Genomic DNA, 25,035 nt, shown 5'->3' with positions numbered 1-25,035 from the left:
CTCCTGGGAAGATTGCACGGAGGTGGGTTGGAGGTGGGATGGGTACCTGCCCCCAGATTCTGCCATTTTCCCAGCGGTCCCGCCTCCAAACCCGCCTCCCCAGGGCTGGCAAAATTGCCCCCTTTGTGTCTGTCTTCACGAAAGAAGATGCAAAAAACTTCCCGGAAGTAGTGGAGAACCAAAAAAAAAACTCCGGCAACTCAATGGCAGAGATGACAGAATGAGGAACTGAAAGAAATTAGTACTGGTAAAAAAATAGTACTGAAGAAATTAATGGGACTGAAAGCCAATAAATCCCATGGACCTGATGGCTTACATCCTCGGGTTTTGAAAGAAGTGGCTATAGAGATAATGGATGCATTGGTTGTCATTTTCCAAAATTCCTTAGTTTCTGGAATGGTTTCCACGGATTGGAAGGTGGCAAATGTAACCCTACTATTTAAGAAAGGAGGGAGAGAGAAAACGGGTTAGCCTGACATCAGTAGTAGGGAAAATGCTAAAATCTATTATTGAGGATGTTGGAACAGGGCACTTAGAAAATAATAATAGGATTGGGCAGAGTCAACATGGATTATTGAAAGATAAATCGTGTTTGACAAATCTGTTAGAGTTTTTTGAGGTTGTAACGAGCAGAATAGATAAGGGGGAACCAGTAGAGGTGGTGTATTTGGATTTTCAGAAGGCATTTGATAAGGTGCCACACAAGAGGTTATTAAACAAAATTAGGGCTCATGGGATTGGGGATTGATGTAAGCCCCCAAAGTGCGGACCAAGTGATATACAGGGTCGACGTCACCGGCTTGTTGTAAGAAAGACAGACCCAGTAATTGAAGTCAAAACGGTTTATTCAGACCTGGGGAGATATTGCTCTTGTGTCCCCACACAAGGCTACCACTCCACCGAACCTCTTGAGATTCACACAGTTATACACATTTTGCAAGACCTCCTACTTCAGAGATCCAATCGATTTAAAAGTCTATACATTAATCACTAACTAGGTGTGTCTAACTCATACAAAATAACCTATAGGATAAGTTTCACTTTTACTGAAGGGGCATGTAGACCCTCTGATTTCTTGAAAATGAGTCATCCAGGTCATGTGATTTCTGGGAAACGAGTCATTCCCTTTCTGGCCCCTACTAGGTTTCGTTTCTTCAGAAAAGGGTCATGCCAGTATCTCTTTTTGTAAGTTTCATCTCTCTAAACTGGTATGGTCATTTCTGCAATTAAACATACAAATAATTAGTACATTTCATCTTTACACATTCTGTGGCTGCAATTGAGTTCTACTAAATATGCCCTGTTACACTCAATTTTAATCTCTTACTTCAGTCCCCCCTTTTGACCTTTTGGACAACTGTTCCAAAACAGGTCAACATGTATTTCCACTTCCTGGTGCCTGCCAAAGCATACACTCCCTGGCCTTCTAACAGTCTAGGTTATACATGTATATATCCTATCGATTTGGAGGCCGACTTCCCCCCCCCCCCCCGTGGTATGGTGGTCTTTCCTTTACGGTGGGCTTTCCTTTAGGGTGGTCTTTCCTTTATGCACTCCTTCCGGTGTAACCATTCCCGGGGCCCCTTAGACCCTGCATTAATGGTTTAGGCTTTCTGCTCAAGCTTGTCCCTCATTCCCGCGTTGGATGCGTGACGTGCCAATGCGAGACTGTCATCACACACCAATCCTCATTCACCACCCTCCTTCTGCCACCCTCCTTCTGCCACCTCCATCTTATGGTTGGCCGGCCCGGCTCTTAATTACCATACCCAATTAATCCCTCCTAATTTCAGGGCTTCCTATCACATCTTGCACCATTTGCCTTGGCGAGGCGGGGAAGTTGTCCATTCTTAACTTCGCTACCTGCCCCTCCTCAGGCTCGACTTCTTTCACCGCATCAATTTCGGCCTTACTCATCCTGGTACAGAGGCACTGGAGCAGTAAAAATATACAATATATAGTAATAACAATCATGAGGAATATCAATATGCCTTGTATCACTGAGGCGCCCAAAGTCCCCGACCATCCTGGTCCCCAATTATCAAAATACAAGGAAGTGGGTGAGTTTCCTCTAATGTTGTACTAATGTCTTTCTGTTGTCTCTTTAAGCCTTCTTCTATTTTATGATAATACTTTAAAATTTCCTTCGTGTCCTGCCGTAACTTCTGCCAAGCTTCCTCTAACTTAGGAATTGCCTTGGGCTCTGGTATGACATAAGTTTCAACCCTTTTTAGTAAGTCCCATATTATCAAATGACCAGGTTTTCCTATCTGTGTAGGTATCTTTAGACCAAAACAACGGTTTGGTTGGGGAATGGTACAAGCCATATCTTGATATTCATATTTCTGTTCAATTGTGGTGACACAACATGTCCCATTGTTCCTTGGTGCTACCCATGTCCGGTGTATCCCCCTTGGGTGTACCTCAAGGGTGCAATTGGTAATTTTTGCAAATCTGCACTCAGATGTGTCTCCCTCGGTGGGGGGGGGTGAGTGCACACCCATGTCCTTCCCTTGTGGTGGCACTCGCCCATTACCACCCCCCTTTAGGTTTCATTCTTCTGTTTATTGTCTTCATCCCTTTCCCAAAGCGCCTTGGTAGGGACATCATGATATTTAACCCAACTTTCCCTTTGTACTTCTCCTATATTAATCACATCGTATCGGGGTTGTCCCTCTTCTGGGAATTGTGGGATGGCCAGTACAAAGCCAATCATCTTAGTCCATGGGGTCAGACAATCGCCTGCCCGGTATACTTGTCCCATTTTACATCCTTTGCATAGGCTTTTATTTGTGTCAATCCAAGGTTCCAGATCCTTATTAGTAATCCAATCAGGGATCTGTCCATTATTTATTTGCCTCATGTTATGCTGAGCATTCGACAATAGCCATGAGCCATACATGACACATATTAGTTCCTTATCGTTTTGGCGAGAAGCATTATTAAGTCTATCAATAATTGTATTGATTGTTTCTGCATGGGGGGCTACTATCTCTTCCACCCCCGACAATTGCATTATTGTTTGGTTTCCCTGCCAGTGTCAATTGCTGGCTATTTCCAATAGCTTGTTTTAGTAACTTCTCTATTTTTGCTTGTGATTCTTCTACTCCTTCGTTTACTCCTTCTATGTCCAAGCTATTAACTGTTGCTAACCCGGCCGCATACCTTGCTCTGGTCGTTTCCAATACTCCCCGTTTCTTACATCTTTGTAAGATAGATTTTTCCTGTGGATCCTCTAATTGTTTTACCCACAGGGAGTTCCAGATTTGTTTTGTATCTCAAAAGTACTCATATTAATGGCAAGCTTAGTAACTCTATGTGCTACACTAAAATACATCTCATCCTGTGTTCTCTTTATTACTAATCCCCCTCGATAATGGCAATACTTATGTTCATCCCTAGGATCAAGGCGAGGACGCTCCATCTCATTCCGGACGTCCAATGTTCCTGTAATTACAAAAAGAGGCTGGTCGTCACCAGCCAGTTAGAATTATTCTGCTCGTATCCATTTTATCAGTTCAAAATGCTGTACATCGGGTTCATTTCTTGTTCTGTGGCTCTGTCCCCAGATATACCTGAAGATGCAAACTATGGCATATAATATTATCATCATACACAGCCCATTATCATCATACACAGCCCTATCATTGATATATGTAGTAACTCCCCTTCCCATTCTTTATATCTTCTAGTATACTCCTCACTCTGTCAAAAAGGGCACCATCTCTGGTTTACTCATTGTCTTTCTTATATATTTTAACTGAGTCCAGTGTTTTCACCTTCCTTTACCCGTTCCGGACCCATCTACATGAGCACATGTGTCACTATTCATTAATACTTCATAAGGTCCTGACCATCTAGGTGCTAGCCCTGGTTTGGCTGGTATTATTTCTGCTATCACTTTGCTATCTATTGCTAAGACCTCCTTCTGATCGTCCCGTGTATCCTGTTCTCGATCCCGTATAATCTGTTGGCCTTTGGCCTCATGTCTCTAACTATCTGTCCAGATTTATCTTTGGGTAACAGGACAGCCTCCCAAGCAGTCTCCCGGCCATTTGAGACGGTGCTGCAATTAGTTTATAAGATAACTTCCATTTATCAAATCCTAATTTTCCTTCTATCACTGTGGGGAAATATCAGCTTAACATTAAGAAACTTAAATTTAATAATGTCCAATATCTTTAAATTATTTTCAGTAATACTGAAGTTGTTGCTTGGTGAACTCAAACAGCTGTCAGTGGAAAGGGTTAACTCCTTCGCAGGCTTTTGAAGGTGGAGCTAAACATTATTGCGTCACTTCACGCAACCCAAAAAACATCCCTGGCTGAAAGACAGTTGTGGTTTCACACTTTGACTCAACATGAACATTTGGGCTTCATTGGTCAGATTCCCTCTCTCAGTTGCTCGTTTAGCTGCCCATCCTCTTGTGTGCTTTTATTTATTATTACGTACTCTTTGGGTAGGAGAGAGGTTCCTACTCATTCCTTGATTATATTCTTGTCTCTTACGGGTCTTCCTCCTGGTGTCATATATCTCTGCCTACTACCGCTATCATGTAATCAGACACCACCCCAAAGGCATTCCGACTATCTATATAGGCTTACACTTTTTCCTTTGGCTACCCCCCTTTGATCAAATCCTGTATAGGCTGGGCCATTTCTGCATATTCTGGGATAAAGTTCCGGCAATAATTAAATAGCCCTAGTACTTGCCTGACCCCATCCCCTCTCTAGCGCGGTCCCCTTCTGCTGCCATCTCTGAGGGCTTCTCCCCTTCATTTCACAAACCTTGCCCTTTGGCTTATTCATTACCTCGATATTCCTTTTATCTGTATGGTGCACCTCAAAGCGCAGGGTCATTTTCCTCACAACTTTAGTCTTTGTATTTACCCCATCCTCTGGATCAAAATCTGACCACAGCTGCTTGTAAGTACTGGACTGATACATCAAAGCACGCAGCTAGTGATTGTGTGCAGCTCAGTTAGCTGTCCATGTGGGCCACAGTCTGTCGGCACATGCTGCCGGAGTCTCATTTGCTCTACGTCTGCTATAGCCTTTACAAGGATCCCCTGCTAGCCCCAACTTATTCATACTACTGGACACTTTCCCTTAAATCCTCCGTATTACAGAATCACAACCCCCCGATCGAGCAGCCCTAAGTCTTTAATCTGCTTCCTTTAATGGCCACACGTCACACTGATTCTGATTACTTATCCCCTGGCTCTCAAGGTACTGTTCTTTATTAACCCACCTTTCTGTCTTGGGGCATCTGTCTCTTCCCTTGTGTTACTATGTATCCTAGGTAGATTACTTCATCCTTCCCTACCTGTACCTTTCTAAGGTTTAACTTTAGTCCCGCCTTCTATTAAGGCTTCCAGTACCATAGTCAATTAAATATTGTAGAGGGACCTGCCACTATTGGATATTCTTGCGGAGTGGAGTTATCTTATTCAATTCGGACTACACCAATTTATATCAACCAGAATTTCACCATGGCCACAATGAAAGTCTGGTTTTAACAGGTTAATTTACCTCATAACTCCAAGGTTAGATCTTAGACTGAAACTTAATCTTTTGTTAACCAAACTTTTTGTTGCTCTTCTCAGTTTTTATACTCCAGCTTAACTCAGATTGTAATAGGTTTTTTTCCATTCTGAGGGCACAATCTTATTCGCACATTCTTAAACTTCCAAAATCCAAGACAAGACAAAGGGGTTAAATGCTTTTCTTTAACACAGAGAAGTGGGTGGAGCTACAACACACAGCAGACATTTCTTTTTTCCTAAAGGACAGATTTTCAGACAAAGGAATATTGTAACCTCTTAAACATTCCTAATCAGGAAACATTCACACTTTAACACACATTTTCATACAAACTGTAATTCCAGCATATGACTAAGGTTCCTTTCACTCAGCAAATCTCGTGTTTTACTTGTCTTGGTACAGATGCTAATAACTTCCATGTTGGTAAAGCTTTAAGTTTATCTTTTCCTTCCTTTTTAAATCGGTGACTCAACAGCTTTCCCTAGTTTCCAAATCCCTGTTTGTTTGTTTTTTTCCTTGCTGGGGTTTCAAATTGGTTCGCCTGCAAATTAGATATTTTTCCTTCTTTATCTCTCCCTTCTGTTTCAATTCCATACATTATCTCAAATCAAATCAAATCAAATCAACTTTTATTGTCATTGTTAGTGCACAAGTGCAGTACAACGAAATGTAGGCTTGCGGCTCCCGAGAGTGTACATTTAGATTAAGACATTTAAACATTCAACATACATTTGGCTTGTAATACATTAACATAAACATAACCATAATAAAGGGCATTGGCAGATGTGCAGGCTTTAGAGTTTATTTGTGGAGTTCAGTAGGATGACAGCCCTGGGAAAGAAGCTGTTCCTAAATCTGGTCGTTCGGGTGCGAATGCATCTGTAGCGTCTCCCAGATGGCAGGAGGGCGAACAGACTGTGGCTGGGGTGGGTAGGGTCTTTGGTGATGGACCGTGACTTCCGTAAACAGCGTTTCTGGTATATGTGCTCTATGGTCGGTAGCCGGGTGCCGGTAATGCGTTGGGCAGTTTTGACTACCCGCTGCAGGGCTTTCCGGTCATAGTAGCTACAGCTGCCATACCATACTGTGATACAGTTCATCAGGATGCTCTCTATTGTGCGGCGGTAAAAGTTAGAGAGGATCAGGGGTGACAGGTTACATCCCTTCAGCCTCCTTAGGAAATATAGGTGCTGCTGGGCCTTCTTCACCAGAGAGGAGGTATTGAGGGACCAGGAGAGGTCTTCCATGATGTGGACTCCGAGGAACTTAAAGCTGTCCACCCTTTCCACCACAGCCCCATTGATGTGGATGGGGGTGTGACATCCGCCTTTAGACTTCCTGAAGTCCACAATGATTTCTTTGGTTTTCTTGATGTTAAGGGCCAGGTTGTTATCGGCGCACCACTTCACGAGATGCTAGACCTCCTCCCTGTAGGCTGACTCATCGTTGTTGGTGATCTGGCCTACTACCGTGGTATCATCCGCAAACTTGATGATGGTGTTGGAACCATGAACAGCCACACAGTCGTGGGTGAAGAGGGAGTAGAGGAGGGGGCTCAGCACACATCCTTGTGGGGCCCCCGTGTTCAGGGTCAGGGGGGGGAGGTGTGGTTACCTAATTTGACAGACTGAGGTCTGTTTGTTAGGAAGTCCAGGGTCCAGTTGCAGAGGGAAGTGTTCAGGCCAAGAGTTTGGAGTTTGGTGGCCAGCTTGTTGGGGACGATAGTGTTGAATGCTGAGCTGTAGTCTATGAACAGCATTCTGATGTAGGTCTCTTTACCATCTAAGTGATTCAGTGCCGAGTGTAGAGCAGTTGTGATTGCATCCTCCATTGATCTGTTTGCACGATAGGCAAACTGGTGTTGGTCAAGAGAGGCGGGAACACTGGCTTTGATGTGAGCCAGGACCAGTCCCTCGAAACACTTCATTGTGATGGGTGTGAGTGCGACAGGTCGATAGTCGTTCAAGCACGTCACAGCCGTTTGTTTTGGCACAGGAATAATGGCAGTGGTCTTGAAGCATGTAGGGACTACTGCCTGGGCCAATGACAGATTGAAGATGGCGGTGATGTTGCCTCTTTATCTTTAGCTTCTCCCCCACCAAGCTTTTGGCTCTCTGCACTGTGTTTTTTTTATCTGCCAGGAGTCGGGTTATAGAATCCAGGTCCAGTCATAACTAACTGCTATGTTTAATGCGTAATTCACGGTGTTGGTGAATTAGGATTGTATGCTACGTTGTTCGCCCCTATAGCGTTACTCTGATTAATTGCTCACTTCCTGTAAATCACTCCGTTTCATTAAACACACCAACCCTTTAGTCCCGAGGTTTTGAGTTTTAACCTCTTTGTGACTGTAGGGGTTTTATTTCATTCACTCACTACGGTGCACCCATTCATTCATTTGTTGAGGTTTCGCCACCTCACGGCTTTAGGGAATGCCCTGCCCCTAACTGAGGTTTCGCCGCCTCATGGCTTTAGGGAACGCCCTGCCCCTAACTGAGGTTTCGCCGCCTCACGGCTTTAGGGAATGCCCTGCCCCTAACTGAGGTTTACTTTTTAACTGCCTTCAATTAAAGGTGTCTTTCTTTTCATAGTTCTTTTATACGTCAATTCTGACTTAACGTCTCACCAACAATTAACCTCTAATTTTACAGGTGGTAATTAAAAACATACTCACCCGTCTTAGGTTAAGTTGTCCGAGAGTCTTGTTCAGATCGCGTATCCCATCCTCATCGCCAATTGATGTAAGCCCCCAAAGTGCAGACCAAGTGATATACAGGGTCGACGTCACCGGCTTGTTGTAAGAAAGACAGACCCAGTAATTGAAGTCAAAACGGTTTATTCAGGCCTGGGGAGATATTGCTCTTGTGTCCCCACACAAGGCTACCACTCCACCGAACCTCTTGAGATTCACACAGTTATACACATTTTGCAAGACCTCCTACTTCAGAGATCCAATCGATTTAAAAGTCTATACATTAATCACTAACTAGGTGTGTCTAACTCATACAAAATAACCTATAGGATAAGTTTCACTTTTACTGAAGGGGCATGTAGACCCTCTGATTTCTTGGCAATGAGTCATCCAGGTCATGTGATTTCTGGGAAATGAGTCATTCCCTTTCTGGCCCCTACTAGGTTTCGTTTCTTCAGAAAAGGGTCATGCCAGTATCTCTTTTTGTAAGTTTCATCTCTCTTAGCTGGTATGGTCATTTCTGCAATTAAACATACAAATAATTAGTACATTTCATCTTTACACATTCTGTCGCCGCAATTGAGTTCTACTAAATATGCCCTGTTACGCTCAATTTTAATCTCTTACTTCAGGGATAATATATGAGCATGGATTGAGGATTGGTTAACGGACAGAAAATAGAGAGTAGGAATAAATGGGTCATTTTTGGGTTGACAGTCTGTAACTACTGGGGTACCGCAAGGATCAGTGCTTGGGCCTCAGCTCTTCACAATCGACATCAATGATTTGGGTGAGGGGACCAAATGTAATATATCCAAGTTTGCTGATGATACAAAGCTGGGTGGGAATGTAAGTTGTCATAGAGTCATAGAGTCATAGAGTTTTACAGCACAGAAAGGGGCCCTTCGGCCCATCGTGTCTGCGCCGCCCATCCATCCCTGTCCAGTCTAATCCCATTTTCCAGCATTTGGTCCATAGCCTTGTATGCAATGGCATTTCAAGTGCTCATCCAAATGCTTCTTGAATGTTGTGAGGGTTCCTGCCTCTACCACCCTTTCAGGCATTGAGTTCCACATTCCAACCACCCTCTGGGTGAAAAAGTTCCTCCTCAAATCCCCTCTAAATCTCCTGCCCCTTACCCTGAATCTATGCCCCCTTGTTATTGACCCCCCTACTAAGGGGAAAAGTTCCTCTTTGTCTACCCTATCTATGCCCCTCATCATTTTGTACACCTCAATCAGGTCCCCCCTCAGCCTTCTTTGCTCCAAGGAAAACAACCCCAGCCTGTCCAGCCTCTCTTCATAGCTGAGGCGCTCCATCCCAGGTAACATCCTGGTGAATCTTCTCTGCACCCTCTCCAAAGCAATCACATCCTTCCTATAGTGAGGCGACCAGAACTGCACACAGTACTCCAGCTGTGGCCTCACCAGCGTTTTGTACAGCTCCATCATAACCTCCCTGCTCTTATATTCTATGCCTCGGCTAATGAAGGCAAGTATCCCATATGCCTTTTTAACCACCTTATCTACCTGTTCCGCTGCCTTCAGGGATCTATGTACATGTACACCAAGGTCCCTCTGACCCTCTGTACTTCCTAGGGTCCTACCACTCATTGTGTATTCCCTTGCCTTATTTGTCCGTCCAAAATGCATCACCTCGCACTTTTCAGGGTTAAATTCCATTTGCCACTTTTCCGCCCATCTGACCAACCCATCTATATCGTCCTGTAGCCTGAGGCTTTCCTCCTCACAATTTACCACCCCACCAATTTTCGTGTCATCTGCGAACTTACTGATCATACCTTTTACATTCTCATCCAAATCATTTATGTAGATCACAAACAACAAGGGACCCAGCACTGATCCCTGAGGTACCCCACTGGACACAGGCTTCCAGTCACAAAAGCAACCTTCGACCATCACCCTCTGCCTCCTGCCACTCAGCCAGTTTATGATCCAACGCGCCAAGGCACCCTGGATCCCATGGGCTCTTACCTTCTTGACCAGTCTCCTATGCGGGACTTTGTCAAAAGCTTTACTGAAGTCCATGTAAACCACATCCACAGCATTTCCCTCATCCACCCCCCTAGTCACCCCCTCGAAAAATTCAATCAGATTTGTCAGACATGATTTACCCTTGACAAAGCCATGCTGACTATCCCCGATTAATCCTTGCCTCTCCAAGTGGAGACTAATTTTGTCCCTCAGAATTTTTTCCAATAATTTCCCTACCACAGATGTTAGGCTCACTGGCCTGTAATTCCCTGGTTTATCCCTGCTACCCTTCTTGAATAATGGTACTACGTTAGCTGTTCTCCAGTCCTCTGGTACATCCCCTGTGGCCAGAGAAGTTGTGAGGAGGATGCAAGGAGGCTTCAAAGGATATAGACAGGTTAACTGAGTGGGCAAGAACATGGCAAATGGAATATAATGTAGAGAAATATGAAGTTATCCGCTTTGGTAGGAAAAGTAGATAAGTAGAGTATTTTTTAAATGGTGAGAGATTTGGAAATGTTGGTGTTCAGAGGGACCTGGGTGTCCTTGTACTTGAATTGCTGAAAGTTAACATGCAGGTACAGCAAGCAATTAGGAAAGCAAATGGTATGTCGGCCTTTATTACAAGAGGATTTGAGTATAAGGGTAAAGACGTCTTACTGCAATTATATAGGGCCCTGGTGAGACAACACCTGGAGTATTGTGTACAGTTTTGGTCTCTTTACCTAAGGAAGGATATACTTGCCATAGAGGGAGTGCAATGAAGGTTCATCAGACTGTCCTGGGATGGGAGGATTGTCCTATGAGGAGAGATTGAGTAGACTAGGCCTATATTCTCTAGGGTTTAGAAGAATGAGAGGTGATCTCATTGAAACATACAAAATTCTTACAGGGCTTGACAGGGTTGATGCAGGGAGGAGGTTTCCCCTGGCTGGGGAATCTAGAGCCAGGGGTCACATTCTCAGAATAAGGGGTCAGGCATTTAAGACTGAGATGCGGAGAAATTTCTTCACTCAGAGAGTGGTGAATCTTTGGAATTCTCTACCCCAGAGGGCTGTGCAGACTCAGTCGTTGAGTATATCCAAGACAGAGAGCCATAGATTTTTGAATATTAAGGGAATCAAGGGATATGGGGATAGTTGAGGAAAGTGGAGATGAGGTAGAAGATCAACCATGATATTACTGAATGGTGGAGAAGGTTTGAAGGGCCAAATGGCCTACTCCTGCTCCTATTTCTTATGTTCTTATGTTCTTTAGACTGCACGCAAAATTCGTGCTCACTGCTCAAAGGAATGATTGGTGTTGTGTCTGTGTGTTGATAGAGACACTGAAGACAGGAGTTGGTTCATAGGTGTTTACTAAACAAAGTCTGGAGGGGTACTAATGGATATAACACAATATACAGGCTTATATAGCCCGAGTGGCCATTACCGGCATTACAGCACACATGGGGCTCTTAAAGGCACATACACTACAATTCCTCCCCTTTTAGCCAACCAGTACATAATATTTTAAGTAATTATTAATTACATGTTATAAGAAAAATAATATACACATTGCTACAGTTAATTAATTATAAGTCAGTCTCTCTGGAGGCTTCCTGACTCGGTCCGGATAACGCCTCGGTGGTGTAGTAGTTTCTGGTGGTATAGTAGGTTCTTTTGGCAAGGCTGATTCGGCTTGAATGCCAGTGTCGGGTTCATCGGGTTCCAGTATCACCGGATCGGAGGTAGATATGGGTATCTCTACTTCATCGTTAGGCATATAGAGTTGTGGTGTAGGTTGTCCCTTTTCGGATGACTCTATGATTTGGTCAGCATGGTGCCTTATTATGCTTTCTCCGATGTCCACGGTATACATCAGTGGTCCTAGTCGTGTGCAGATAGTTCCAGGCTGCCATTTCTCAGTACGGTAGTCCCGGGCCAAAACTTGTTGACCTATCTGGAAGGTTCTAGTTGGCCTTTCATTCATGCCTTGAAATTGCCGGTTCTCCACGTCCCTTCTGATGTTGGGCTTGATCAAATCCAGCCGGCATCTTAGGTTTCTATTGAAGAACATCATGGCGGGAGTTTGGTTGGTAACCATATGTGTTGCATTCCTGTATGCAAACAAGAAGTTATCCACCTTGTGCTGAAGTTTTATGTCTTCATTACCCATGGCCTTTATGGCCTTCTTGAAGGTCTGGACAAACCTTTCAGCCAATCCATTGGTGGCGGGGTGGTATGGGGCAGACGTGTAGTGCTTAACCCCATTGTTTTTTAAGAACTTCCTGAATTCTTCGGACACAAATTGCGGTCCATTATCAGAACAGATCTGTTCCGGCAGCCCATTCCTGGCAAATATGGTCCTTAATACTGTGATGGTTTTTTCCGTGGTGGTGGAGGACATCTTTATTACCTCCGGACACTTGGAGTGTGCATCAACCGCGATTAAGAACATTGAGTCCATAAATGGACCAGCAAAGTCGATGTGTACCCTTTGCCAGGGAGATGAGGGCCACTCCCATGGATGTAGAGGGGCTTGGGGTGGAGCGTTTGGACCTTCTGGCATCCTAGGCAGCTCTTGGTCATTTCTTCGATGTCTCCATCGATACCTGGCCACCATACAAACGCTCTGGCTAGGTTCTTCATTTTCACTCCACCCAGATGCCCCTCGTGAAGCTCCTTTAGCACTTTATCCTGGAGTTTGGGTGGAATCACCACTCTGGATCCACACATCAAGGTTCCTCGGCATACTGACAGCTGTTCTCTTCTTTGCAAGAATGCTGGCAACAGTGGTTCGCCATGTGCTGGCCATCCCTTCACCGTTAAGTCGTAGACTCTTGAGAGAGTCGGGTCATTTCTCGTTTCCTTTTCAATGGCAGAATTTGTTACTGGTAGACATTCCACTATGGTTGAGTGGAACATCTCCACTGGGTCTACTGTAGGTGCCTCTTCTACCGTTGGCAACGGTAGGCGTGATAAACCATCAGCATTCCCATGCTGTTTTGATCCTTTGTATTCTATGTTGTATTGGTGTGCCCCTAGAAAAAGGGACCACCTCTGTAGCCTTTGCGCTGTCATAATGGGAACACCCTTTTTAGGGTTGAATATGGAGATGAGGGGTTGATGGTCAGTCAACAAGGTAAATTTTTGTCCGTGTGGGCAATGGTTGAATTTCTTCACTCCCCATACCAGGCTGAGTGCTTCCCTGTCGATTTGGGCATAGTTACGCTCAGCTGAGTTCAATGAGCGTGACGCAAAAGCTATCGGCCGTTCCGAGCCATCAGGGAATTTATGCGATAATACTGCTCCTATGCCGTAAGGGGATGCATTGCACGCCAGTCTGATTGGCAGTGATGGGTTGTAATGAGCCAATACTTCTTTGGATGTGATTAAGTCTTTGCATTTATGGAAGGCACGTTTACAGTCTTCGCTCCATTTCCAAATTATTCCTGTTTGTAGAAGTTCATTAAGCGGGTGTAGAAGAGTTGATAAGTTCGGTAAAAATTTATGATAGTAATTTATTAATCCCAGGAATGACCTTAATTGTGAAACATTTTCAGGTGCTGGGGCTTTTATGACTGCTTCAATTTTTTCAGGTGACTTATGCAACCCTTTCTTATTTATTATGTGGCCACAATATTATATTTGATTTCGGAAAAATTCGCACTTGGGGCGATTTGCTCGTAGGCCCCGTTCTCTCAGCCTAGTGAGCAACTGCTCCAAATTGGCAAGGTGCTCATTGTCGTTTTCTCCTGTTACAAGGATGTCGTCTAGGTAGCATTGAGTCCCCGGAATCCCTTGGAGGACTTGCTCCATAGCTCTTTGCCAGATAGCTGGAGCGGATGCTACTCTGAAAACCAGTCGATTGTACTGGTACAGACCTTTGTGTGTATTTATCGTGAGATATTTTTTAGAGGCCTCTTCAACCTCCATCTGTAGATATGCCTGTGCCAAGTCAATTTTGGTGAAACGTTTCCCTCCGGATAGTGAGGCGAAAATATCTTCTATCCTCGGAAGAGGATACTGTACCGTGTGAAGGACCGGGTTTACCGTCACCTTGAAGTCTCCACAGATGCGAATTTTTCTCTGTTCTTCAGATTTATTATTATTCAACGCTTTCTTCATGACTGGAATGATGGGTGTTGCCCACTCGCTCCAATCTATTTTGGATAATACGCCTGCATTTTCCAAATTCTCCAGCTCTGCATCGACTGCTGGATGAATTGCGTATGGCACTGGTCTTGCTTTAAAAAACTTGGGAATTGCTGCATCTTCCACTTTTATTGAGGCAGTGATGCCTTTCAAGGTTCCTAGTTTCTCTTGAAAAACTTCTTTGGCGTTGGCCAAGATGTCTTTTAATCGTTCTGGTATGACGTCATCATCGTTTTTTTTCTTACTGGTCACCGTCAGTGCCTGAATGGAGTGCCAGTCTAAACGTATCTTCCTTATCCATTCACGTCCCAACAACGGTGGACCACCATCCTGTAGAATGTATAAATACAACTTTTGTATTTCCTTGCCGTTGTATACAACAGGCACCCTTATTTTTCCTTTGGGGTATACTTTCTGCCCCGTGTATGTTTTTAAGATAATGGATGTGTCATTTAAAGATATATGTGGAAATAGCCTCTCGTAATCCCGTCGATTTATTACGGTCAGAGCTGATCCTGTATCTAGCTCCATTTTAACTGGGGACCCTGCTATCATGAGGGTAACCCAAATGGTCTGGTAATCATCTTTGGCAAGTACATTATGTAATTTGAGACAGCTTAGTCTCTTGTTTTCGGAGTCGCTATCGCTCTTCTGGTCTTCGGAGCTACTGTCCGTCATCATTTGTACCTTTCTGTACTTTCCTTTATTGATTTTTTTTTTCCTGTCTGTGGATTTATTTTGTCCAGATCGGCATACCCGTGCAATGTGTCCAATCTTTCCGCATTGCCTGCATGCTTTGTCCTTGAACCAGCAGTCCCTCTGGTCATGGGTGGATCTGCCGCAGCGATAACATCTCTCGAAACCCTGTGTCATTTCATGGGTGCCGAAGTCCTGTGTTTTTTGTTGTATTTCTGCAGCTCCTCTTGCGGCTGCTTCGTATGATACAGCCATACTGAAAGCCTTGTCCAGTGTTAAATCTTTTTCAGAAAGCAGCCTTTTCTGTGTTCCTTCACTTAAGAGACCGCAGACGAATTTGTCTCGAAGATAATCTGCTAGCCCTGCCCCGAATTGGCAGTGTTTTGATAGCTTTCTTAATTCAGTGAGGTAATCAGCGTTACTTTCATTCTTGTGTTGATTTCTCTTGAAGAATTTGAATCGTTCCGCTATCAGCAGCGGTGTTGGGTTTAAGTGCTCCTGTATGGTATCAACAATTTCTTTAAAATCCTTGTCCTTTGGTTTGGCTGGAGTGATTAAATTTCGCAACAGCCCGTATGTCTTTGCACCCATTAGATTCAGCAGTACTGAAGCTTTTTTTTCATCTTCTATTCCATTGGCAGTGCAATAAACCTCCACTCTTTCCACATATGTGGTCCAATCCTCTATCTCGCTATCAAAAGCATCAATATTGCCAGACTTAGGCATCTTAGAAAAGATATGGCGCTTCCCGCGCTTTTCTTTCTTTTCTGCAGAAAAGATATGGCGCTTCCCGCGCTTTCCCGCCGCTGCTGCCGATGACAACGCTGTTTCCCGCGGTTTCCGTTCTTTTTTTATTTATTTATTTGCAGTTGGAGACTCGTTCCCGCCGGACTTTCTCTCTAGGTCTGAACGCAGACCTTTTTGCAGCGCCGGCCATCTCCCGACTGCTCCCTCCCCGTCTGTTACTGCTTGCCTCCGCTTTCGCTGCTTGGCCCAGCTGTAAAACCAGCCGCTGGAGCCCCAGCCTGACGCCCAGGAAGGATTAGCGCAGTACCTGCCACCAGCTTGGCCAGCTGGTGAAACCACAGCTTTTTTTCACTTTCTTGATTCTTCTGGACGCCAGAGGAATCGATGTCCTTGAGGTGCTGCCGAATTGCAGGTAAGTCCGTTTCCACTTCGTCGCCACTGTTGTGTCTGTGTGTTGATAGAGACACTGAAGACAGGAGTTGGTTCATAGGTGTTTACTAAGCAAAGTCTGGAGGGGTACTAATGGATATAACACAATATACAGGCTCATATAGCCCGAGTGGCCATTACCGGCATTACAGCACACATGGGGCTCTTAAAGGCACATACACTACAATTGGAGTCCTAATTCAAGTCTTTATGCCCAAGCTCACTGGCATTACACTCAAAGTGTGGACCAATATCAGGTGCCGTCTAATCGCAAGTCATGAATGCTACAGGCTGTTTCCAGTTCTTAAAGGAGAGGTTCATTGATGCTGCAGAACCTCATTCTCAGCATTGCTGGCTGTGCAGCTGCCTCAGCAAGCAGCAGCAGGTCAAGGAGAAGGAGCTGGAGGACTGAAGCAGCTGTACTCATGGCAGATCAACGCCCCAGGGAGTGAGCCCTCAGATTCTGTGATCAAGCATGGAGGCGTTGGTGTTCGCTGTGGAGAGACGGAGGGCGGTGCTCTACCTAGCACGTGGCAGAAGTCCCTCGCCGCAAATCTTCCGTAGCTTGTGGATGGAGGTAGCGCAGCACATCCTGGGCAGCACTGTGGTGCCCAGGATCCATACACAGTGCAGGAGGAAATTTAACGACCTCACTTGGGTGGTCAGGCTGTGTCATTGCTTCAACAAATGCTACATACCACCATCTGAACCACAGTCTTCACACACCGCCCAAAGTATTACACCCACAGCACTCACCCACCAACAATCTCTACCTACCAACACTCACACTCACATCTCACACCTTGCACACAATGACAGCTATTCAACTATGGGAGGGACATCACCCAAACACATTGCTCCACACTCACTCACACACTTTCCTTTCTCTTGCAGGCCAAGGTGGCTCACAACAGGAGGGAGCTGCAGTGCAAAGGTAGGGGACAAGCCGACACCCAACCACTGTCTGCGCTGGAGAATAGAGTGCTGGAGATTATTGAGCGCCAGGTGGTGGGCACCATGGCCACCGGTGACATTGACTCCTTGGGGACAACAACGTATGTTCATCCCTACTCCTTCTCATATCCCACTTCCCCCTCACCCCACAAGCATTTCCCACTTTCCAGCTAATCATGCTGTATGCATGCCTTTCTCCCTTCTGGCCCCAATCCACTCACCTTAATCCGGCTATTGTGCCTTTATGCTTTCAGATAATCAGCAAGCACCTGAGCAGCCTGTCCCTTATGGCACCGTAGAGAGTGAGGCGGGAGACGAGGAGAAGGAGGAAGAATACACCGCATCACTGCATGTCTCATCTGCAGGCACCAGCTCAGATACTGGCACTACGCGTTCTTTAGAAGAAGAGCAGGGGAGTTATCCCCGGTGTCCTGGGGCCAATATTTATCCCTCAATCAACATCACTAAAACAGATTATCTGGTTATTATCACATTGCTGTTTGTGGAAGCTTGCTGTTCGCAAAGTGGCTGCCGCGTTTCCCACATTACAACAGTGACTACACTCCAAAAGGTACTTAATTTACTGTAAAGTGCTTTGAGACGTTCGGTGGTCATGAAAGGCGCTATATAAATGTAAGTCTTTCTTTCTTTTAGTATAGCAGCGGGACCTGCACAGGGTGAGGCACCGGGGACAAGTGGGCTGCGGCAAGGCCAAGGGAAAGGGTAGCTAGGGAGCTAGCTCCCCGGAGGGCAAGTTCTGCTGCACAGGACTCAGATGAGGACCTCGATGGGGAAGTGTTTAGAAAAAGGGTGATGGGCATGCACACAGAGATGATAGGTGCAATGGCAAGGGTGCCCGAGAGCCTCTCGACAATGATAAGGAGTGTGGAGGAGTTCGCTTCCAACATTGCACAAGGCTCTGCACAGAGCATGGAGCCCATCATTTCCAGTCTGCAAAGGATGGTAGACTCCCAGAGAGACCGTGGCGACCCAGACCTGATGCCATGTGTGATGGGCAATCTGGCAGCTTCCATTGCAGCACAGGCAGAAGCGACCCAACGTCTTAGTGCTGTAATGCAGTCTCTGCTTGGTGGCATTCAACCTCAGACTGCTCTCATGCACCAATTGGAAGAAGCACTGAGAGTAGCAAGGGCACAAAAATGTCCTCTGGGTGGGGGACTTCAATGTCCATCACCAAGAGTGGCTCGGTAGCACCACAACTGACCGAGCTGGCCGAGTCCTAAAGGACATAGCTGCCAGACTGGGTCTGCGACAGGTGGTGAGGGAACCAACAAGAGGGAAAAACCTACTTGATCTCGTCCTCACCAATCTACCTGTTGCAGATGCATCTGTCCATGACAGCATTGGTGGAAGTGACCACCGCACAGTCCTTGTGGAGACGAAGTCCCGTCTTCATGTTGAGGATACCCTCCACCGTGTTGTGTGGCACTACCACCGTGCTAAATGGGACAGATTTCGAACAGATCTGGCAACTCAAAACTGGGCATCCATGAGGCGCTGTGGGCCATCAGCAGCAGCAGAATTGTATTCAACCACAATCTGTAACCTCATGCCCCGGCATATCCTTCACTCTACCATTACCATCAAGCCGGGAGATCAACCCTGGTTTAACAAAGAGTGCAGGAGAGCATGTCGGGAACAGCACCAGGCATACCAAAAAATGAGATGTCAACCTGGTGAGGCTACAACACAGGACTACTTGCATGCCAAACAACGGAAGCAACATGCGATAGACAGAGCTAAGCGATCTCACAACCATCGGATCAAATCAAAGCTCTGCAGTCCTGCCACATCCAGTCGTGAGTGGTGGTGGACAATTAAACAGTTAACAGGAGGAGGAGGTTCCAAAAATATCCCCATTCTTAATGATGGTGGAGCCCAGCATGTGAGTGCAAAAGACATAAGAACATAAGAAATAGGAGCAGGAGTAGGCCAATCGGCCCCTCGAGCCTGCTCCGCCATTTAATAAGATCATGGCTGATCTGATCCTAACCGCCAATCTACTATCACAGAACCATCTCCTGAATCTAACAGAATTAGACACACAAAATAGGAGCAGGATCAGGCTACACGGCCCCTGAGCCCGCTCCGCTACCCACAGAGCCATGACTGATCCGAACCTAGACTCATGTCCCAATTCCTGCCCGCTCCCCATAACCCTTTATTCCCTTTACTTCTAGGAAACTGTCTATTTCTGTTTTAAATTTATGTAATGATGTAACTTCTACAGCTTTTTGGGGCAGCATATTCCATGGACCTACCACCCTCTGAGTGAAGTAGTTCCTCCTCATCTCAGTTTTGAAAGAGCAGCCCCTTATTCTAAGACTATGCCCCCTAGTTCTAGTTTCACCCATCATCGGGAACATCCTCCCCGCATCCACCCGATCCAACCCCTTCACAATCTTATATGTTTCAATAAGATCGCCTCTCATTCTTCTGAACTCCAATGAGTAGAGTCCCAATCTACTCAACCTCTCCTCATATGTCCATCCCCTCATCCCCGGGATTAACCGAGTGAACCTTCTTTGTACTTACTCGAGAGCAAGTATGTCTTTTCTTAAGTATGGACACCAAGGCCTAGAAATTAATTGACGCCACTTTTGGGGCGCTAAAGTGGGGCGTCCGCTAAAGTTTGCGGCCGCCGCCAAATCGATGCCACTTCTCCGATATTCATTAGCTTCGCCCTAGGAGTTCGGGCGAGCGCTAAAACTGCTGCTGGACGCCTCTCTTTGGGCGCTAAGCCGGAGGTGGTGATCGATAGCGCCGAGGCCGGGCGCAGCGCAGGTGCGGCCATCTCGTGATTGACAGCAGACACCCTGGCGCCGGCCGGCTCTTAAGGGGGAAGGGTCGACTGTGTCTGCTGCCACGCCCTGGATAGTGGAGCCCTCCAGCTAGGCCTGAACACTGCTGCTGGACCCAAATAGCGCCTGAAGACATGGAGAAGGCCCGTGAACGTGCGCAGCGCTTCTCAGAGCGTGATCTGAGTGTGCTGCTTGCTGCTGTGGAGAAGAGGCGCCATGTTTTGTACCCGGACAATGGCAAGAAGGCGACGGTCCGCATCTACAGGAGAGCCTGGAGGCATGTCGCCACCAAGCTGTCAGCCAACAGCGACATCCCCAGGAGCGGTGCCCAATGCCGCAAAAAGTTAAATGACCTCACACGCATTGTCAGGGTGAGTACCCTTTCCAGTGACCTCCTCATCCTTGCATGTGCACCTCACATTATGGGCAAAGGGACCTGAAAGCTCTAATGGCCAGCCTTCATCCAGCAGCTATGGGACAGGCATGAGCATCAATTGCACATTCTGCACTTAACACACTGGCCAAGCTATTCCACCATGGGAGGCATTGCACACCAGATCATGGCGACACACTGGCCAGGCTATTCCACCATGGGAGGCAGTGCACACCAGATCATGGCGACACACTGGCCAGGCTATTCCACCATGGGAGGCAGTGCACACCAGATCATGGCGACACACTGGCCAGGCTATTCCACCATGGGAGGCAGTGCACACCAGATCATGGCGACACACTGGCCAGGCTATTCCACCATGGGAGGCAGTGCACACCAGATTATGGCGACACACTGGCCAGGCTATTCCACCATGGGAGGCAGTGCACACCAGATCATGGCGACACACTGGCCAAGCTATTCCACCATGGGAGGCAGTGCACACAAGATCACGGCGACACACTGTACTTAGAGGCCGTCCTTTCTCTTGCAGGCCAAGCTGGCGAATAATCGCAAGAGCTGGACTGCGACCGGGGGAGGCCGACCCCATATCCAGCCACTCACCGACCTGCAACATCGCGTGGAGCGCATCATGGGTGGCCGGGTGATTGGGCCCGTTGCATGTGGAGATGCCGACCCTGTTCTGGGCAGCAATGGTAAGGACATCACCTTTTGCACCTCTCTCGTCCCACTTGCGCATCAGATCTACATCCTTTGCCACTGTCCGACCAATGCGCTGAATGCCACTACTCATGCATCCCGCACTGGCGCCCTCTCCTCACTCTAAAGCTATTCTTGTGCCTTCCTGCTTTCAGATGGTGAAGAGGAGGTCCCTGAACTTGCCAGTGACAGACCCTCCGAAGAGGAGCAGGAGGAGGAGCAAGAGGAAGGCGGCCCATCAGGGGAACCCTCAGCCGCGGCCACCCAGGCCAATGTAGGGGACACGTCTTCCCTGGAGGGCAGCGTGGCGGAAGTGTCGAAGGGGAGGGGAGCTCCTGGGACCTGCGGGCTGCAGAAAGGCGGGAGGGGGGTGGAAGCTCGGCGGCCTTCTCCCCAGAGGGGGGAAGCGTCGGAGGGGAGTCCAATTGCTGGGCCCAGCAGCCTCCAGCAACGCAGGAAGGGTCGGCCAGCTCGCCGGCCTTCTCCCCAGAGGGAGAGTCCGGCCTCCAGTCAGGAGATGCTCTTCGCCGAGGAGATGGAACACCCCGAAGACTTGTCCACGGACTCGGAGCGCCGGCACACGGAGCTCATGGCGGCAGTGGCACGGTTGCCTGAGTCCATCGATTCCCTCTCTCGGAGTGTGGCCGAGTTCGGGCCCTCAGAGGCCACCAGTCGGGCGGAATACCGGGCAGATCAGGCAGCGAGTCGGGCCGAATTCAGGGCAGCTCTGTCAGCGACTGGCCAGGTGATCAGTGGTGCCGTCCAGTCACTGGCTGCTCTGATGCGGTCAGTGAACAGGTCAACACGGGCACTCACTGCTGCCACACTCGCTGTGTCAGCCAGGCATCGCCAGGGCACCCGGCGCGCTGCAGCAGCACAGCGGTCTGTCCCTCGGCAGATTGGTGCGCATGCTGCAGTGCTGGCCCGGGCGAGTGCCAGTGTCTCAGGTGACCAGCGAGCGCCTGCCATCCGCCAGCTTGCCGCCATTCCTCCAGCCGCCACTGCCAGTCCCCCAGTGGAGCTGCCAGGAGCTGCTGCAGCGACTGATGCTGGCCAGCCACAGCTGCAGCAATCAACAGCCGCCCACTCGACGGCCAGACCTCCACTAGGCCGACCCCCAAGGGCATCTGCCGTCACGACATGTGCCCCTCAGGAGCCTGCCCCCAGCCTTGCAGCAGCCAATGGACTTACTTTGAGGCGGAGCAGCAGGGCGGGCAGGGGCCACCCAAAGATGGCCAAGGCATCGCCCTAGCGGGCCAAATAGTCGAATGTGTGGCCATTTGTGTTTGTTCCTTGAGGCCGAGAATTGGATGTTTGTTTTTTGAAGGCCGATGATGTGATGTTTGTTTTTGACGAAGACCGAGAATGACGGCCATTTTAGTTGCCCTATTTTGTTAATCCTCTCCAGGTTGTGGGAGCGAGTAATGTGTTTGAGTGTTTTTTGGGGGTTTCGTCTGTTTTTGGTTTTCATGTGGGAAGGGCCCAGAGTTTGTACAATAAACCATTTTATTTATTCACATTGTCCATGTTTGATCTTTGAAGTGTTTGTTGCCTTAACCGGCTGAGGGCTTGCGGAGCGGCTGCAATCATGTTCTATCATTGGCACAAGCCATTCCCTGACAGGGGGCCTAGAAGTGACGTTCAATAAGCCGCCGACGGGCGGCCCTTGGACCTTGTGCCTCCCTCCTGGGCTGGTACTCCTCGTCCTCGTCGTCCTCATGCTCCTCCTGCTCCTCCTCCTGAGGTGGTGGTCCAACGTGAGGTGGCAGTGCCTGAGTCCTGCGGATAGCCAGGTTGTGCAGCATGCAGCAAACGACGACGAATTGGGAGACTTGATCCTGCGAATACTGGAGGGCTCCCCCGGAGCGATCGAGACAGCGGAACCGTTGCTTGAGCACGCCGATTGTTTGTTCTATGAGGTTCCTCGTCGCTTGATGGCTCTCGTTGTATGCCTCTTCAGCAGGGGTCGTGGGCGCGCGGAGCGGGGTCATGAGCCAGGTACACAAAGGATAGCCTTTGTCCCCGATAAGCCATCCTCTTGGGGGAGGCTGTGCCTGGAACATGTCAGCCACAGTTGTCTGTCGCAGGATAAAGGCATCGTGGCTGCTGCCTGGAAAGCGGGCATTGACAGCTAGGATGCGCTGCCTATGGTCACACACCAGCTGTACATTGAGGGAATGGTAGCCCTTCCGGTTGCAGTAATCCTCGGCATGCTGAAGAGGTGCCCGCAAAGCCACATGCATGCAGTCAATGACGCCCTGCACCATGGGGAAGCCCGCTATTCTTGCAAACCCCACTGCACGCTGCTGCTGCTTGTCCAGGGTCATGGGGAAGGAGATGAATTGATGTCTCCTTCTGAAAAGGGCTTCGGTCACCTGGCGGATGCAGCAATGCACGGCGAACTGGGAGATGTTAGCGATGTCCCCAGTAGCGGATTGGAAGGAGCCGGAGGCATAGAAGTTGAGAGCCACCGTCACCTTCACTGCCACCGACAGAGACGTCCTGCGCATCAGCTGTGGCTGCAGATCTCTCTGAAGCAGCCGGCAGATGTCTGCAACCACCTCCCTTCGGAATCGCAGCCTCCTAACACACATCGCGGCAGACATGGTCAGATAGGAGGTCTGCTGGCGGTATACCCTGCGTGGGTAAGGCCTCAGTTGGCGATGCCTGTTGCCCCCTCTGCGTCTAGCCAGGGCTGCCACTCTCTCACGGTGTCTGTAAGCCCTTCTGGCATAAGGCTGAAATTCAGCGTTGCCACCCAATGCAGCCCCCATTATATGCTGGCAAACACTGAGCTCTGAATGAAGGCAAAGATAATTGGTAAGCTCTGGCCTGAGCCAAAAATACCTGTCCAAGTGTTGGTCCAAACCAGTAAATTCTCCTCCTTGGTCTCTGTCCAAAAAACCGTTGCACAAGAGTGAATGCTGCAAAATGGCTGGCCTTTATACTGCTGGGTAAGTGCCCTTTAATTTGCGCTCCCCGCGGCCCGGCTGGGCTGTGTACCGTTCCACTTCACAGTCGCTCGGGCCGCCCGGCGCACAATGGGCCGGCGCGAGTGAAGTTCCGGTTCGGGGCACACAAAAGGCGTTGCACTAGCAAATGACGTCATGATGTGCGCGCGCAGCAGGGCGCGCGCTAAGACTTTGCGCCGGCGCTAAATGTGTACTGAAGTTGGGGCGAGGCGCAGATCGCGCTGCGCCCAGCCGCTAAGCGCCTAGCGCTCGAAATCTACTCCTCCTAAGGCGCTAACGGCTGCCGCGGCCAACTGAATTTCTAGGCCCAAAACTGTATGCAGTATTCCAGGTGCGGTCTCACCAATACCTTGTACAACTGAAGCAATACCTCCCTATTTTTATATTCTATCCCCCTAGCAATGAAAGCCAACATTCCATTGGCCTTCTTAATCACTTGCTGCACCTGCATACTAACCTTTTGAGTTTCGTGCACCAGGACCCCCAGATCCCTTTGTACTTCAGTACTTTCCAGTTTCTTGCCATTAAGATAATAACATGCTCTACGATTTTTCCTGGCGAAGTGCATAACCTCACACTTTCCAGTATTGTATTCCATCTGCCAAATCTCTGCCCACTTACTTAGCCTGTCTATGTTCCCTTGCAGGTTTTTTATGTCCTCCTCACTCACTACTTTCCCTCCCATCTTAGTATCATCTGCAAACTCTGATATGTTACACTCGGTCCCCTGCTCCAAATCGTTAATATAGATTGTAAAGAGTTGGGGACCCAGCACTGACCCCTGTGGAACACCACTAGTTACTGATTGCCAGTCCGAGAATGAACCATTTATCCCAACAGTCTGCTTTCTGTTAGACAGCCAATCCTCTATCCATGCCAGAATATTACCCCCAATCCCGTGATTTTTTATCTTAAGCAATAATCTTTTGTGTGGCACCTTGTCAAATGCCTTTTGGA

This window comes from Somniosus microcephalus, chromosome 1 (assembly GCF_052327205.1).
Source record: "Somniosus microcephalus isolate GS21.2 chromosome 1, FLI_Smic_1.0, whole genome shotgun sequence".
Taxonomy (NCBI): Eukaryota; Metazoa; Chordata; class Chondrichthyes; order Squaliformes; family Somniosidae; genus Somniosus; species Somniosus microcephalus.
The sequence above is the reverse complement of the archived record's forward strand: the minus strand, read 5'-3'. Positions refer to the sequence as shown.